The sequence below is a fragment of the Dermacentor albipictus genome, chromosome 9, assembly GCF_038994185.2.
Source record: "Dermacentor albipictus isolate Rhodes 1998 colony chromosome 9, USDA_Dalb.pri_finalv2, whole genome shotgun sequence".
In the NCBI taxonomy this organism is placed as follows: Eukaryota; Metazoa; Arthropoda; class Arachnida; order Ixodida; family Ixodidae; genus Dermacentor; species Dermacentor albipictus.
The window spans coordinates 125,666,008-125,679,643 of record NC_091829.1 but is presented as its reverse complement, the minus strand read 5'-3'; positions in this window follow the sequence as shown (position 1 = coordinate 125,679,643).

The window sequence follows — 13,636 nt, the reverse complement described above, 5'->3', positions numbered from 1 at the left end:
CAAGGGCCGTGGAAGAATCTGCGTAGAACAGGGGATTGTAAGCCAATGTGCCAGGGTCGCTACCGCTGCTGCCAAGGTGTCATTGTCTTCCACGTCGGCGGCTTTTATAGCGAGGAATCGGGACGACAGTGCCACCCGGTGGTAGAAATCATGGATGCTATCAGCTGTAGGTAGCAGCCAGGCTGAGGAATTCGCACCTGTAGGTGACACGGGAACGATGCAGCACCAATGACAAAAAGGGTAGGTAGCGCCACAAAGACTACCACCGGAGACACGAGGGCCGTCGAAGAATCTGCGTAGAACAGGGGAATGTAAGCCAATGTGCCAGGGTCACTACCGCTGCTGCCAAAGTTATCAAGGATCAGACTATCATGCTCGCTAATTTGATATTTTACCTCGCAGGCACGGCACGCATCTGTTTTCAGACCCACGTGGAGGAAGTTACCAGCTGGGACATTTGTAAACAGAAGCTGAAAGATTTGTTTGGCAAGCCTGTTGGACGTCAGCGCGCCACCCAAGAAGACTTCGCTTCACGTGTCCAGACGTGCACTGAATGCTACACCACGTACATCCAGGACGTGCTCGCTCTGTGCCGCAAAGTGGATCCGAAGATGTCCGAACGTGATAAAGTTGCACATGTCACTAAGGGCGTAGCAGATGATGCCTTCCACCTCCTTGTTTTCAAGAATTCTTCCACTGTGCAAGCCATTATTACCGAATGCCGGCGGTTTGAAAAAGCCATGACACGCCGCATTGCCCAGCCATTTTCTCACCTTCCCGGCACGGCTGCTACGTCCACCTGCGAAGACCTCCGCAGTCCGCCCACGCCCGATTGCTCTGATGACGTCCTACATATCATCTGACGTGAAATAGAAGACGCATCTCCTGTCACGACCCCAACCCATGGCCCCGACAATTGCAGGGTGACCGTCTCACTAATACAGTCCGTCGTGTGCCAGGAATTGGCCAACATTGGCTTGACCAACGTCTGCTCAGTTGACCGACCTGACTACACTCCGTCCAGCACTGTCATTCGCACCCGTAGCCTGAATGCCCCAACGCGGTATCGCAATCTGGCCGAATGGCGCACTCCAGACGACAAGCCTATATGCTTCACTTGTGGCCGTATCGGCCATATTTCACGTCACTGCCAGGGTTCGCGGATTTCGACCCCCTGGCCCTACCTCCCATCCCACGGCTCTCATTCTGCTCCTCAGTTCTCCCCGCAAACGCAGCTAGTGCATTCTGGTGACACTTCTCTGCCTACCCGCTCTAGCCGCTCTCCTTTGCCACGTAGCCGCTTCTCCCAGTCGGCCCATCTCGCCGATCACCGTCCCCTAGCTCCTTCCGGTGCACTCTTCCGGAAAATAACGGGCGCAGCACCTGAAGGTGATGCTGCCACACCGACCCGACACAAAAATCCTCTTCTGATCTTGCCCACATGTCGGAACCTCATTAATGTGAACGTGGATTGTGTACCTGTTACGGCTCTGATTGACAATGGCGTGCACATATCTATGATGAAAGCTCAGCTTCGGAATCGCCTCAAGAAAGTCCTTGCTCCTGCCCCGTTGCCTGTGGTGCAAGTCGCCGACGGCGGAACACCAGCCGTTATTGGGATGTCTCCGGCTCACGTGAGTGTCACCAGAATACTTTTGTTTTATTTTATGTTCTAGTGCACTGCCCTCACGACCTCATTCTGGCTCTTGACTTTCCGCCTACAAAGTCCGCTTTGATAGACTGTTCTGCTGGTGTTGTGCAACTCGCTGTACCTGCTACAGACCCTCCCGATAGTGCTCTGATACGGCTATGTTCCACAGAGCATATTCGCGTCCCACACCATGCCGTTACCTACATAGGCGTCTCCCTCGTTCCACCTACACCAGACGGTGACTACATCGTATCCCCTAATCCGGATGTCCTGCTCTCGCGCAACGTCGCTTTTCCTCACACCGTCATTACCATTTCGGACAACGCGCCCTGCCTTCCACTTGTGAACTTTAGACTTTGCACACAAGTGCTCCCGCGCGGAATATCCCTGGTGCAAATAACGCCGGCCAGAGACTACAACATTTCGGATTTGACTTATAACAGCTCCTCGTGTTCAACTCTTGCTTCGGCCCCTGTCCCTTCAGACTTGAATGCCCTAACAAAAATGATTGCTCCCGACCTTCCTCCCCAGCGTGCTAATGAACTACGTTGCCTCCTTGCCTCATACTGGGATATATTCGACCTGGGCGAGTGCCCTCTACGACTGCGAAATTATCTGCCAGTTCTTTCTGAGCCATGAGCGAGACGACCGATGGAAGTCCTCCGTCTGCTGCTGCTGCTGCTGCTGCTGCTGCTAAACGAGCTGCCAGAGCAGAGGCCCAGCGCCGTCGCCGTCAGAATCCAGAGGTGCGTGCCGCCGAAGCAGAAGCTTACCGTCACCGCCGTCGAGATGATCCAGGAGTACGCGTCGCCGAAGCAGAGGCTAAGCGCCGCCGCCGAGAAGACCCTGCCATGCGCGCCGCCGAAGCGGAGGCTCATCGCCGCCGTCGAGAGCAACCAGCAGTAAGCGAGGCTGAAGCAGAAGCTCATCGCCGCCGCCGAGAAGACCATGCAGTTCGCGCCGCCGAAGCGGAGGCTCATCGCCGCCGTCGAGAGCAACCAGCAGTAAGCGAGGCTGAAGCAGAAGCTCATCGCCGCCGCCGAAAACGTCTTTGAGAATCAAGCATTGGTGTACCAAGTCGAACATATATCAGTCTATTTCTCCGACCACAAAGCTTCCTTCATGACTGTCAAGAACTGTTAGTGGAGTCTTTGTTAAAATAATACGTGTGAAAAATAAAAAAAAATTCTGTGATAGCGCATACATGTGTTGCTCGATTTCTTTGCCTCAATCTATCGAAAAGGTGAAACAGCTTATTTGCTGCGCTCAAATTTCGCATTAGGAAGTAACGTAATCGTCGGTAATTTTTTTATGTATGAAGTGCCTTCTGGGATTTATCGCTCACGGCCAACGCCACTGACGCCAACGCCGACGACGCCGACGACACCGGCTTTTCTGCGACACGAGCTCCTTAACGCTGTCGCGTTAAAACGAATTCCTCTTTTACGCGTATTTAGATAGGAGCACTCGAGCTAAAGCTTCCTCTTAAGTTGTATCACTCGCCCGCCTCCTAGCCAGCACCGAGCCGGTGCTTCCGCAGCCGGGCGTCATGTGACACGCTGACGAAAAAGATGTTGTTAGCTTGGTCGGAAGAAGACGCTCTGGACTTCGCGCGCTGTCTACCATCTTGTCAGCCGCTACGATTATTGTAAATATCCTGTAAATATATGTCTGACTGTTTTTAACCCCGTCACAATATTGTAACGATGTTAGTAAAACAAGGATATTTATTAAAGGCGAACTTGTGCCCACAAGTAAAAGTCACTGAGGTCGTGCAGAAAACCGCGGCAGTCGCGTTCTCAAGCTGGGCTCGAACCGTCTTCCTCTTCTCCTCGCGTGACACCTCGTGTGCGTGGCGCATGCGAGCCGGGTCCAACTGGCTGCCCGTGCCACGAAGATCGCTGCCTGTTGCTGAACAGCGCCACTGTAAGGCGTGCACAGTGCCCAATGCAAAGGGCGCGCAATTTGAATGTCACCAAGTTTGTCGTGGCAATATGATGCAGACAGTTTGAACAAAGCGGCCGAACATATTGGAAAGCATTTCAGTGCTTTACAACTAAACGTGCGCAGTACTAAAAACAAGATTTCTGATCTCAGCACATTCCTTGATTCCTTAACTACAATATTTGATGTTATAGTGCTTTCTGAAACATGGCTCACTCCGAATGACACAGCTTCACAGTTATACTTTTACGCATACAATGGTGTTACAAGGACTACCAATCGTGGAGGGGATTAGCCTTGGATGTGAAAGATTGTCTTACTCATGATATCATCGATGAGCTCACGTTCGTGACCACTACCCTCGAATGTATTACAATCCGATTACCAAGTATTGCAGTTACTGCAGTGTATCACCCACCGTGGTTGCTCAGTGGCTATGGTGTCGGGCTGCTGAGTACGGAGGTCGCGGGATCGAATCCCGGCGACGGCGGCCGCATTTCGATGGGGGCTAAATGCGAAAACACCCATGTACTTAGATTTAGGTGCATGTTAAGCCACATTCCCACCGAAAGCGGAGCGTCTAAGCGGCCAAGCGGATTCTCAACGCGGCGACGCGGTGCGCGCGCGCGCCTGTTCAGACCGGACGGCTTGCCTGGCGGCCTGCGTCGCAGGGAAGGTGGAGCATCTAGCCTTCTCGTGGCGCACGTGTCGCCATATCTTAGCCCCGGTCGTCTGTCCTCAACGCTCGCGCGCGAGCGTCGTCACTGCGCCACCGTCGTCTGGCCGGCCGCTCTCGCTTGCTAACCACTTGTGAAGAATGATCAGCTCGGACGAAGAAGACGAAATAGTTGCCGTTCTACTCGCCGCTCCTTTATCAGTTTCTTTAAGACGAGCAGCAGAAAGCTCGACGGAAGACAGCCCGTCACGCCGCTGGTGGGTTCGCCCTGCCTTGCAGGAACAGGACTGAATGGGTCATGCCAGTGCTTTGATTCTTGTACTCAGTGTCCTTGTATACGTCGTGTTTCTTGTCACATAGCATCGGGCAACATTTCATTGTATCGATTAAAAGTGCAGCGCAAAATCCAGCTGTCTCGGTGGGTGCCATTTTGAGTCGGCTCGTCTCCTCGAGTCCTGGTTGGCTGCGGGAAAGCGGGAAGCTCCGGCGGGGCGGAGAAAATCGCTCCGAGAGCGATTGGGCTGCCCGCCTCTTTTTCGGCCTGCCTTGCCCGCTCGGCGGGGAGGTTTTCGCCGCTTTTCCCCTTTCCGCCTACCCGCTTTGCCCGCCCCGCATTCGGTGTGAATGCGCCTTTAAAGAACCCCAGGTTTTCAAAATTTCCGGAGTCCTCCTCTACGGCTTGCCTAATAATCAGAAAGTGGTTTTGGCCTGTAAAACCGCATCAGTTCATTTTTAACTGCAGTGTATCGGCCAGCTGCGAGGAGAAAGTCTGAATTTCTTTCTACCTTTGAAAGCCTTACATGTAAGGTACACTTTTTGCACGTGCCTTTTTTCTGATGGGTGACATAAATATCAACATGATAAGCGATGACGCAGCCACTGTGCAGTTTGAAACTGTTCTGTCCACCTATCGTTGTTCGAACACCATTAGGCAACTCAGCCGAATCACTGGTCATAGCGCCACACTGCTGGAAGTTTGCATCCCATGCGCGCCTACAAATAAGATTGCTTCAGGCCTACTTTCACTCGACCTCAGTGACCACTTACCAGTCTTCGCTCTTTTCACTACTACAGCTAACAAACTTAACTACACTGACAAAACAACGTATTAAGTCATAAACCAGCTCACACTTGAGAAATATCGCTCGGAACTAGCGCTTACGAACTCGTCTTTCGTGTATACAGAACAGGATTCTGATTTCGCATGTAGCGTTTTCTTTTGCTATCTCAAAACATGTTACGAGAGCAATTTTCCCATCGTATCGCACACATTAAACAAAAAGAAAATTCCAAAAGGCATGGATCAGCACGAGCCTTCACAAAAGAATAAAAATAAGAAACTAAATGTATCATAAGATTGTTAAAAAACGTGGCCTAGCCCCTCTAAATGGATTCAAAACGTATCGTAATAAACTAAATGCCGACACAGGAAAAGCTAAGAGGATATATTATGAATGCCTATTCGCCAAGATTTATAATGATCCTCGCAAACTGTGGAATGCAGTTAATAATCTTGGACAATTTGTGAAAAACAAAACGCGTTTCAACGTCAAATCCCTCTACCAAGACATGAGCGACAATGCAGCTATTATGGCTTTGGATGAATATTTTGCACACTGCGGTGCCTATTTGCCGCCTTCAGAACAGAGTACGCAGGAAAGAATCTGCCGTGGAATAAGACAGCCTAACAAAATTAGTTTACCCCCAGCGCCACCATTTGAGGTATCAAGCTTCATAAATATGCTACAGTAACAATGCCGCAAAAGGTTCCGTTGAATAAAGTGCGGCGCCTATGAAGTATGTTGCGGATCTCATCTCAGAGCCCCTGGCTCATATCATTAATTGTATGTTCTTTTCTAGACTTTTCCCTTCCGATCTGAAGTTTGCGCGTGTATGCCCTGTGTATGCCCTCTAAATGACATTTCAAATTATAGGCCAATCTCTGTCTTGCCTGTTCTATCGAAGGTGTTTGTATCTGCCATAAATTGCAGACAAAGGAACCTTGTTTGTAACTATAACATAATCAACAATGCTCAGTACGGATTCCAGAAAGGCAAGTCCACTGAATTAGTCCTATAAAACGTAAAGGAACAGATACTAAACAAGTTTGACAAAAGACTATACAGTTGGATTGTTTCCTGATCTGAGAAGGACTTTTGATAGTATAAAACATGATATCCTAGAACAAAAATTAGTCGACGGTGTTGCTCATGAACTTATTTAAATTTACTTATTTGCCAGAAAACAATACGTTAAAGTCGGAATCTTAACGTCAGCAGAAATAGAACTTTAGCAAGGCGTTCCGCAAGGTTCAATCTTAGGACCCTTAATATTCATAGTTTATATTATTGATATATGTAATATCCCTTACACAGAAAAAACTAGTTATGTATGCAGATGATAGGAATGATTTTTTTAGTGCTGATTCAATGAACAGTCGCCAAGTTGCTGTAACCATTTATTTAAGACATTTGGGAGTGTGGCTAAATGAAAACAAACTTGCATTAAACGCACGTAAAACAAAATGTGGTATTTTGAGGCGTACGTTCAAACCATGTATTTATCTGAAATTCTCCTTTCAAGGCACAACGTTCGAATGCGTTTGCACGCAAATATTTGTAGGTCTTTGGTCAGAGGAAAACATGTTGTGGAATACTCATGTGTCAATGCTTGCTTCTGAACTGGGAAAAACTGTAGGTGTCTTACCAGTACTCACGTACGGGGCAGAAACCTGGAGGCTTACGAAAAGGGTTCTACCTAAATTGAGGACGACGCAACGAGCTATGGAAAGAAGAATGATAGGTGTAACGTTAAGGGATAAGAAAAGTGCAGATTGGGTGAGGGAACAAACGCGAGGTAATGATATCTTAGTTGAAATCAAGAAAAAGAAATGGGCATGGCCAGGACACGTAATGAGGAGGGAAGATAACTAATGGTCATTAAGAGTTACGGGATGGATGAAGGGCGGCAGAAAGTTAGGTGGACGGATGAGATTAAGACGTTTGCAGGGACAACATGGCCACAATTAGTACATGACCGGGGTAGTTGGAGAAGCATGGGAGAGGCCTTTGCCCAGCAGTGGGCGTAATCAGGCTGATGATGATGATGATGATGATGATGATGATGATGTAGGTTGTCTGTACAGGTCATCAAATCTAGTTCAATTATAACTAAAAAGAGCTATATATTACGGCCACTTCTACTCTCGCTTGTCTTACTGCACGCTGGTGTGGGCAAAAACGATTGTTCAGAACCTAAACAAACTCGAGGTGTTGCAGAAAAGGTTCTCAGAATATTTGAAAATTTTTATGGGCACCCTCAAGAGCTATGTACTCATCAGCTGCTCATAAATCACAATATTACTAGAGCAAGTGATCTTTATACATATAAATTACTACTTTTTACAAAGAAAAACAAGCTTTATAAGCATTCATTTGATAGTTCCCCCCGATACTCTCTCCGAAATCAATCCATACCAGTTCCTTTTTACCGTACAAGCTACGGAGAATTTCTTCTTCAATACCAGATACCAGCAATACTGAACTAATTCTTAACTTGTACCAAATTCGAACTGCCAGAATGTAAATTCAATAAACATGTACGAAATTTCCTTTTAAACGTCTAAGAACCACTTGAACAACAGCATCTTTTTTTGCTATCTTGACATATAATAATAATAATAATAATAATAATAATAATAATAATAATAATAATAATAATAATAATAATAATAATAATAATTATTGTTGCCATCTTACAATAATCGTACATCAGAAGGCAGGCCCGTCAAAGCCAACGAAGTGGCTTGCGTGACTTGGTCCGGCATGTCGGCAAACAAAAGTCAAAATGGCAACATGTACAGAAATGACAAGCTCGTGAAGTTCATCACACAAAATGAAACAGAAAATCAGCTGAAATCAGTGACAAAAGAAATACAAGAAACAAGAAAAGAGAAATGCAGTATTATACATATCTTACAGTGCCTTCAACATTTTTTTCAAGTTTCGTTTCGAAGTTGCAGTAAATATATGATCAGGAAGATCATTGAATATTCTTGGGACATAAGCATACCTACTAGCCTTACCAAATCTTGTGTTGCAGTGCGGTACTACAAAACGCAATGTTTTCCGCAGTGCACGGGGAGCAACATATTCTTGTTTGAAATCAGGGTTCCAAAAATGTCTCACCACAACCGTTTGAGTGAACAAAGTTTGAAATGACGGAAGACCCAGATGTATAAATAAGTTCACATTGTCGGCCGAGGAAGAGTTATAAACAATGGACCTCAACATATTTTTTAGAATACTGTCAATTCGACAAAGCCATCGAGATGAGCAAAACCCGAACAATGTAATGCCATAACGTAACACACTGTATGCTAAGGCGTGCATGATAGTGATTTTTACAGGCATCGGAACAATGGATTTAATATTAAAAAGCAGCGAGGAAACACTTCTGAGCCTGCCGCAAAGATACGTCATGTGATCATTCCATGAGAGGTCACTGTCAAAGAAAACACCAAGGTATTTAATGGAGTTAACATATTCTACAGGGGCACACTGACACGATTGGCAAGTACGACAGTGTAGAAACAAGGGTAAATTTGTAACCGTTGCTTTAAGTGGATTTCTAAAACATAACAGTTTTGTTTTTTCTTTGTTTATTGACAAACAGTTGTTAGCAAACCAGGTCACTGCGTCGTACACACTCTCTTGAAGTAATGCAATTGCTTTTGAGTAACAGATATGTTTAGTTAAAAGGACAGTGTCATCTGCGTACTGAAATATCATACACTTCGAAACAGCTGAAGAAAAGTCATTTATAAATATGTTAAAGAGAAGAGGAGACAATATAGAGCCCTGAGGCACTCCAGCTTTCAAGGGTAGTTTGTTATTTATGAATAACTCGTTGTCTAAAGATATCACCTGCGAGCGGCCGGACAAATAGTTTTTTAGGAACTGGTAAAATGGACCCCTGAAGCCGAGCAGGTATAGTTTTTCAAGCAGGAGTTCGTGGTTCACAGTATCAAAGGCTTTAGAAGTATCGAGAAACAACGCGCATGCAAACATGTTTTGTTCTAAAGCTGTGTTCAATTCATCGGAAAATTCCTCGAGCAGAGCAATGGTGCCCCGTCCCGCGACAAAGCCGAACTGACGACTCGATATAACTGAAAAGTTATCTAGAAATGACGTCATAGTTTCTAAGAGAAATTTTTCTATTATTTGTGACATGATAGGCAAGATTGAAATAGGTCGGTAACTGTCCACAATACCTTTCTTTCCTCCTTTAAATAATGGAGATACAATAGCCGTTTTTAATTCCGCCGGCATTGTAGCCGTCTCTAGGAATCCATTAAGTATGACAAGAAGAATACGCGATAGTGCGTTGAAGTTTCGTTGGAGCAAAGATGCCGATATACCGTCTATACCAGCTGGCTTATGTCGCCTAAACCCAGCAACTATTCTTGCGAGTGTGTCGAATGTTATCGTTGGTAAGAACGCGGAAGCCGATAAGATTTTTTCTTTTCCAGAGCGGCCAGCTGGCACCATTGAAGTTGCTCCCGAAACGCGCGCGAAATGTTGATTGAAGATTGCGGCTGTCTGTGCAAGATCACATGGGAAAGTGTCAGCTAGCTTTGAATTATTAGTGTCTTTCCCGCGTAGGTGGTTTATCAGTGACCACGTCTTTGCCGGATTTCGAACGGATAATTGAAACTGACGTTGAAAGTAGCGGCGTTTTGCGCATCGTATAAGGGCGACGACTTTATTCCTTGCGCTTCTGTAGCTAGCGCGAAGCTCAGCATTGTTAGGAGTTCGTTTAAGGCGTTTCCACAGCAAGTCTTGGTAGGCGATTGCATTCATTATATCCACGGTAAGCCAGTTATGATTTCTTCTCTGTTTAGTTAGAACAATTCGAGTGCAGGCTTCTTGAAAGCTGCGTATTTTCGAACTGAATTGTTCATAAATAAACACTGGCACTCCGGAAACAATCAGTGAAGACCAGTCGAACCTGCCAATCATTTCATCCAATTTGCGTTGATCAACAACGATAACGCGCGTCCGCCTATCTGAGCTATTTACTTTCCAACGTTGAGGTATGTTAAAAAGACGCCTCAAGCTGAAACGACAGACAGTGAAATAGTGGTCTGCTAAGCGTTGCGTAATCACGCATGAATGCAGATCATGATTAGGCGCCCGTGCGGCGATGTGGTCTAAACAAGAATGCGTTATTCGGCCATTCACAATTTCTTCACGTGTGAAGGTGGTGACCATGCTTTCGAGGCCAAAAGCAGAAAGGGCAGATAAATAGTCTGACACTTGAGTTTTACCTGGGCATAATACGTCAATATTTAAATCACCGGTGAGGCAAAACACCTCCTCATAACTGAAACGCTTCAAAACAGTCTCTAATTCTATTATAAAGCGACTAACGCTGTTTGCAGGAGGCCGATAGATCGCTAACAAAGTAAGAGTGGTCTGAAGAAAGCTTACATTTAAACACAGGCATTCAGCATGAGCCAGATCTACATCAATGCATGATACTGTGTACTTTTCATTCACAAAAACTGCAATTCCACCCCCTCGACGGTGTAAACGAGTGATAAAGTTTTCACTGTAACCTTTTAGGGCAAAAAATTGTGTGCTTGATTCGGGAATATTTATTTCGGTTAGCACAAATACACCTACAAAATTTCTGGCATCTTCTGCAATATGTTTAAACTCATCCCAGTATTTACGTAGACTGCGAATATTTATATTGACCAAAGTAAAGTCTGATTCGGAATTCGGACCGAAGCTGTCCTTAAAAGCTCGAAAGCTCGGAAAATCAAGCAAAACAGACGGATACATATTCATTGGATTTTTTCAACATCCATTTCATTGGTAATGCGAATGAGTGGAGAGACTTCGTCCTTCTTAGCGAAGATTTTGCCTGCTCTCACCCACACGAACTTGTACTTGTGTAGCTTGCCTGCGGCCCGGGCAAGCCAGAACAGATGCCGATTTGCCTTGGTTAGATTGTCATTAAAGTAGAGCTTCGGAAGTCCTTTGGATTCACAGAGCTGTCGAAGCTTTCCACGAGCCCTCATCCAGTTTTCTTTCATGTTTACCGTTGAGAAACGAACCAAGACTGTAGGGACTGTGTCTGTTTTGCCAGAAAGTCGGTGGACAGCAACGACGTCAGTATCAACAGAAAATTCGGGTAAATCAATTTTATCAGCCAGATCATGCAGTATTTTTTTCAAGTCTTCCTTATCAGCAACTGGCATGCCACGAATTTCCAAATTTGCCTTTCTGCTGTGCTGTTCAGATTCATTTTGATCGTGCTGCAATCGTTGCAAAATCTCAGCCTGAACACGGACAGTCTCATTTAACTTCTGAATTTCTCTGTCTCTGGTCCTGGCTGCTTCTTCAGAGAACTTGAGCTGTTCACGTGTAGTCTCGTACTGCTTTGACAAGAAAGTGACGGCGTCTTCAAGGTCAGAGACGGTCTTCGACAGATTTAAGAATTCGGCTTTCAGAAACAAGAGCGAGTCAACCTTAGAATGCAGTGCCGGTAGTACTTCTAAGCTTTTTTTTACGTCCTTGATTTCCGCAACAAGAGCTAAAATAGCGTCGTTATTGCCTGCCGCCTGCGCTGAATCCGACTGGGATGAAGAAGGTTGCTTTTTGTTCGCTCTGCAGGTCTTGCATACCCAACCCTCACGTTTCGCCTGTCCCATAGTGTTAAAGGTATTAGGGGCAATACCCGGCGCAAGTCTGTCCGAGATGATATGAATATTTGCATTCACAACACGCCATAATACGCCCATCACTAGGCAGACTTTTTTGACAGGCAATACAAAGGCTGTCTTCGGACATCGCAACACGTTATAAGAGCAACGCTTGGCAGTCGGCAGCACTTCACATGGGAGGCAAAAGATTACAAAGGAAAATATACCTGTGGAAGTACAGGCGATCAGTTTAACAGGCCACTGTATCGCTGCCGACTGCGAAGCGGTCTGGGTTGAGTGGGCGTTTTATGCTGAAACGCCGGGTCAGCGTTGCCAGAAGAGCAGGATCCAGGCGATGAAATCAGCCGAGCAGTGTCGGTAGGCGTCGATGGGCGTACTTCTGCCAATCCAGCGGGAAAACCTTCAGCAGGCCAGGTGATCTGTGGAAGTACAGGCGATCAGTTTAACAGGCCACTGTATCGCTGCCGACTGTGAAGCGGTCTGGGTTGAGTGGGCGTTTTATGCTGAAACGCCGGGTCAGCGTTGCCAGAAGAGCAGGATCCAGGCGATGAAATCAGCCGAGCAGTGTCGGTAGGCGTCGATGGGCGTACTTCTGCCAATCCAGCGGGAAAACCTTCAGCAGGCCAGGTGATCTGTGGAAGTACAGGCGATCAGTTTAACAGGCCACTGTATCGCTGCCGACTAATAATAATAATAATAATAATAATAATAATAATAATAATAATAATAATAATAATAATAATAATAATAATAATAATAATAATAATAATAATAATAATAATAATAATAATAATAATAATAATAATATTAATATCCTTTATTTCATGAAAATAGTACACATTCAAAAAAAAAACCGGTCAGCCCAAGCCATGGAGGCTTGTTGGGCTGTACTCGGCAGTCAGCGACAAGTACTAAAAAAAATGAAATAAAGCATGGTTAGCAAGCCATAAACTGAAGCAATTTACAAAAAGCAAACTACAATGAAAAAGGAGGCTACAACACAAAAGCAAAGTAACACAAACAAAACGTTAGCTATGAGCAAACGCAAGCTAGAAAAGATACAAAGTGAAACAGACAAGGATACACACCAATCTAGACCAAACGAGACTAAACGAAACTATAGGACGGGCTCTAGTGAATGACAACTAAACAGAAGAATAATTAGTTTTGAGGTACAGCTTGAGTGTCCGTTTTGATGAGATAGAGTACAGTTCAGTGGGTAAAGAATTAAAAACGTTAGGAACATAATATTTTCTGGTATAACGACCAAAACGGGTATAACACCGCGGGGTAGTGAACGTATTATGGTGCCTCAGTGGTCTGGCAGGAATCAATGGAAAAAGAAAATCACTGTTCCAAAAATGTTTTATCACCACAGTTTGAAAAAATAATGCTTCAAATGAGGGTAACTGCAGAAAGGAAAATAGGTTAGTATTAGTAGGAATGGTGTCATTGTATGCAGCGTTGCGAAGAACAGATTGCAGAATAGAATTCAAATTTGCGCGCCATGTAAATGAACAGTGATAAAATATGGTAATTCAGTATCTAAGATAGCGGTACACAAGTGCGTGAACAATGACTTTCCGGACAGAAAAGGGGAACAGGTATCTAGAGTTATACAGAAGACAGGACA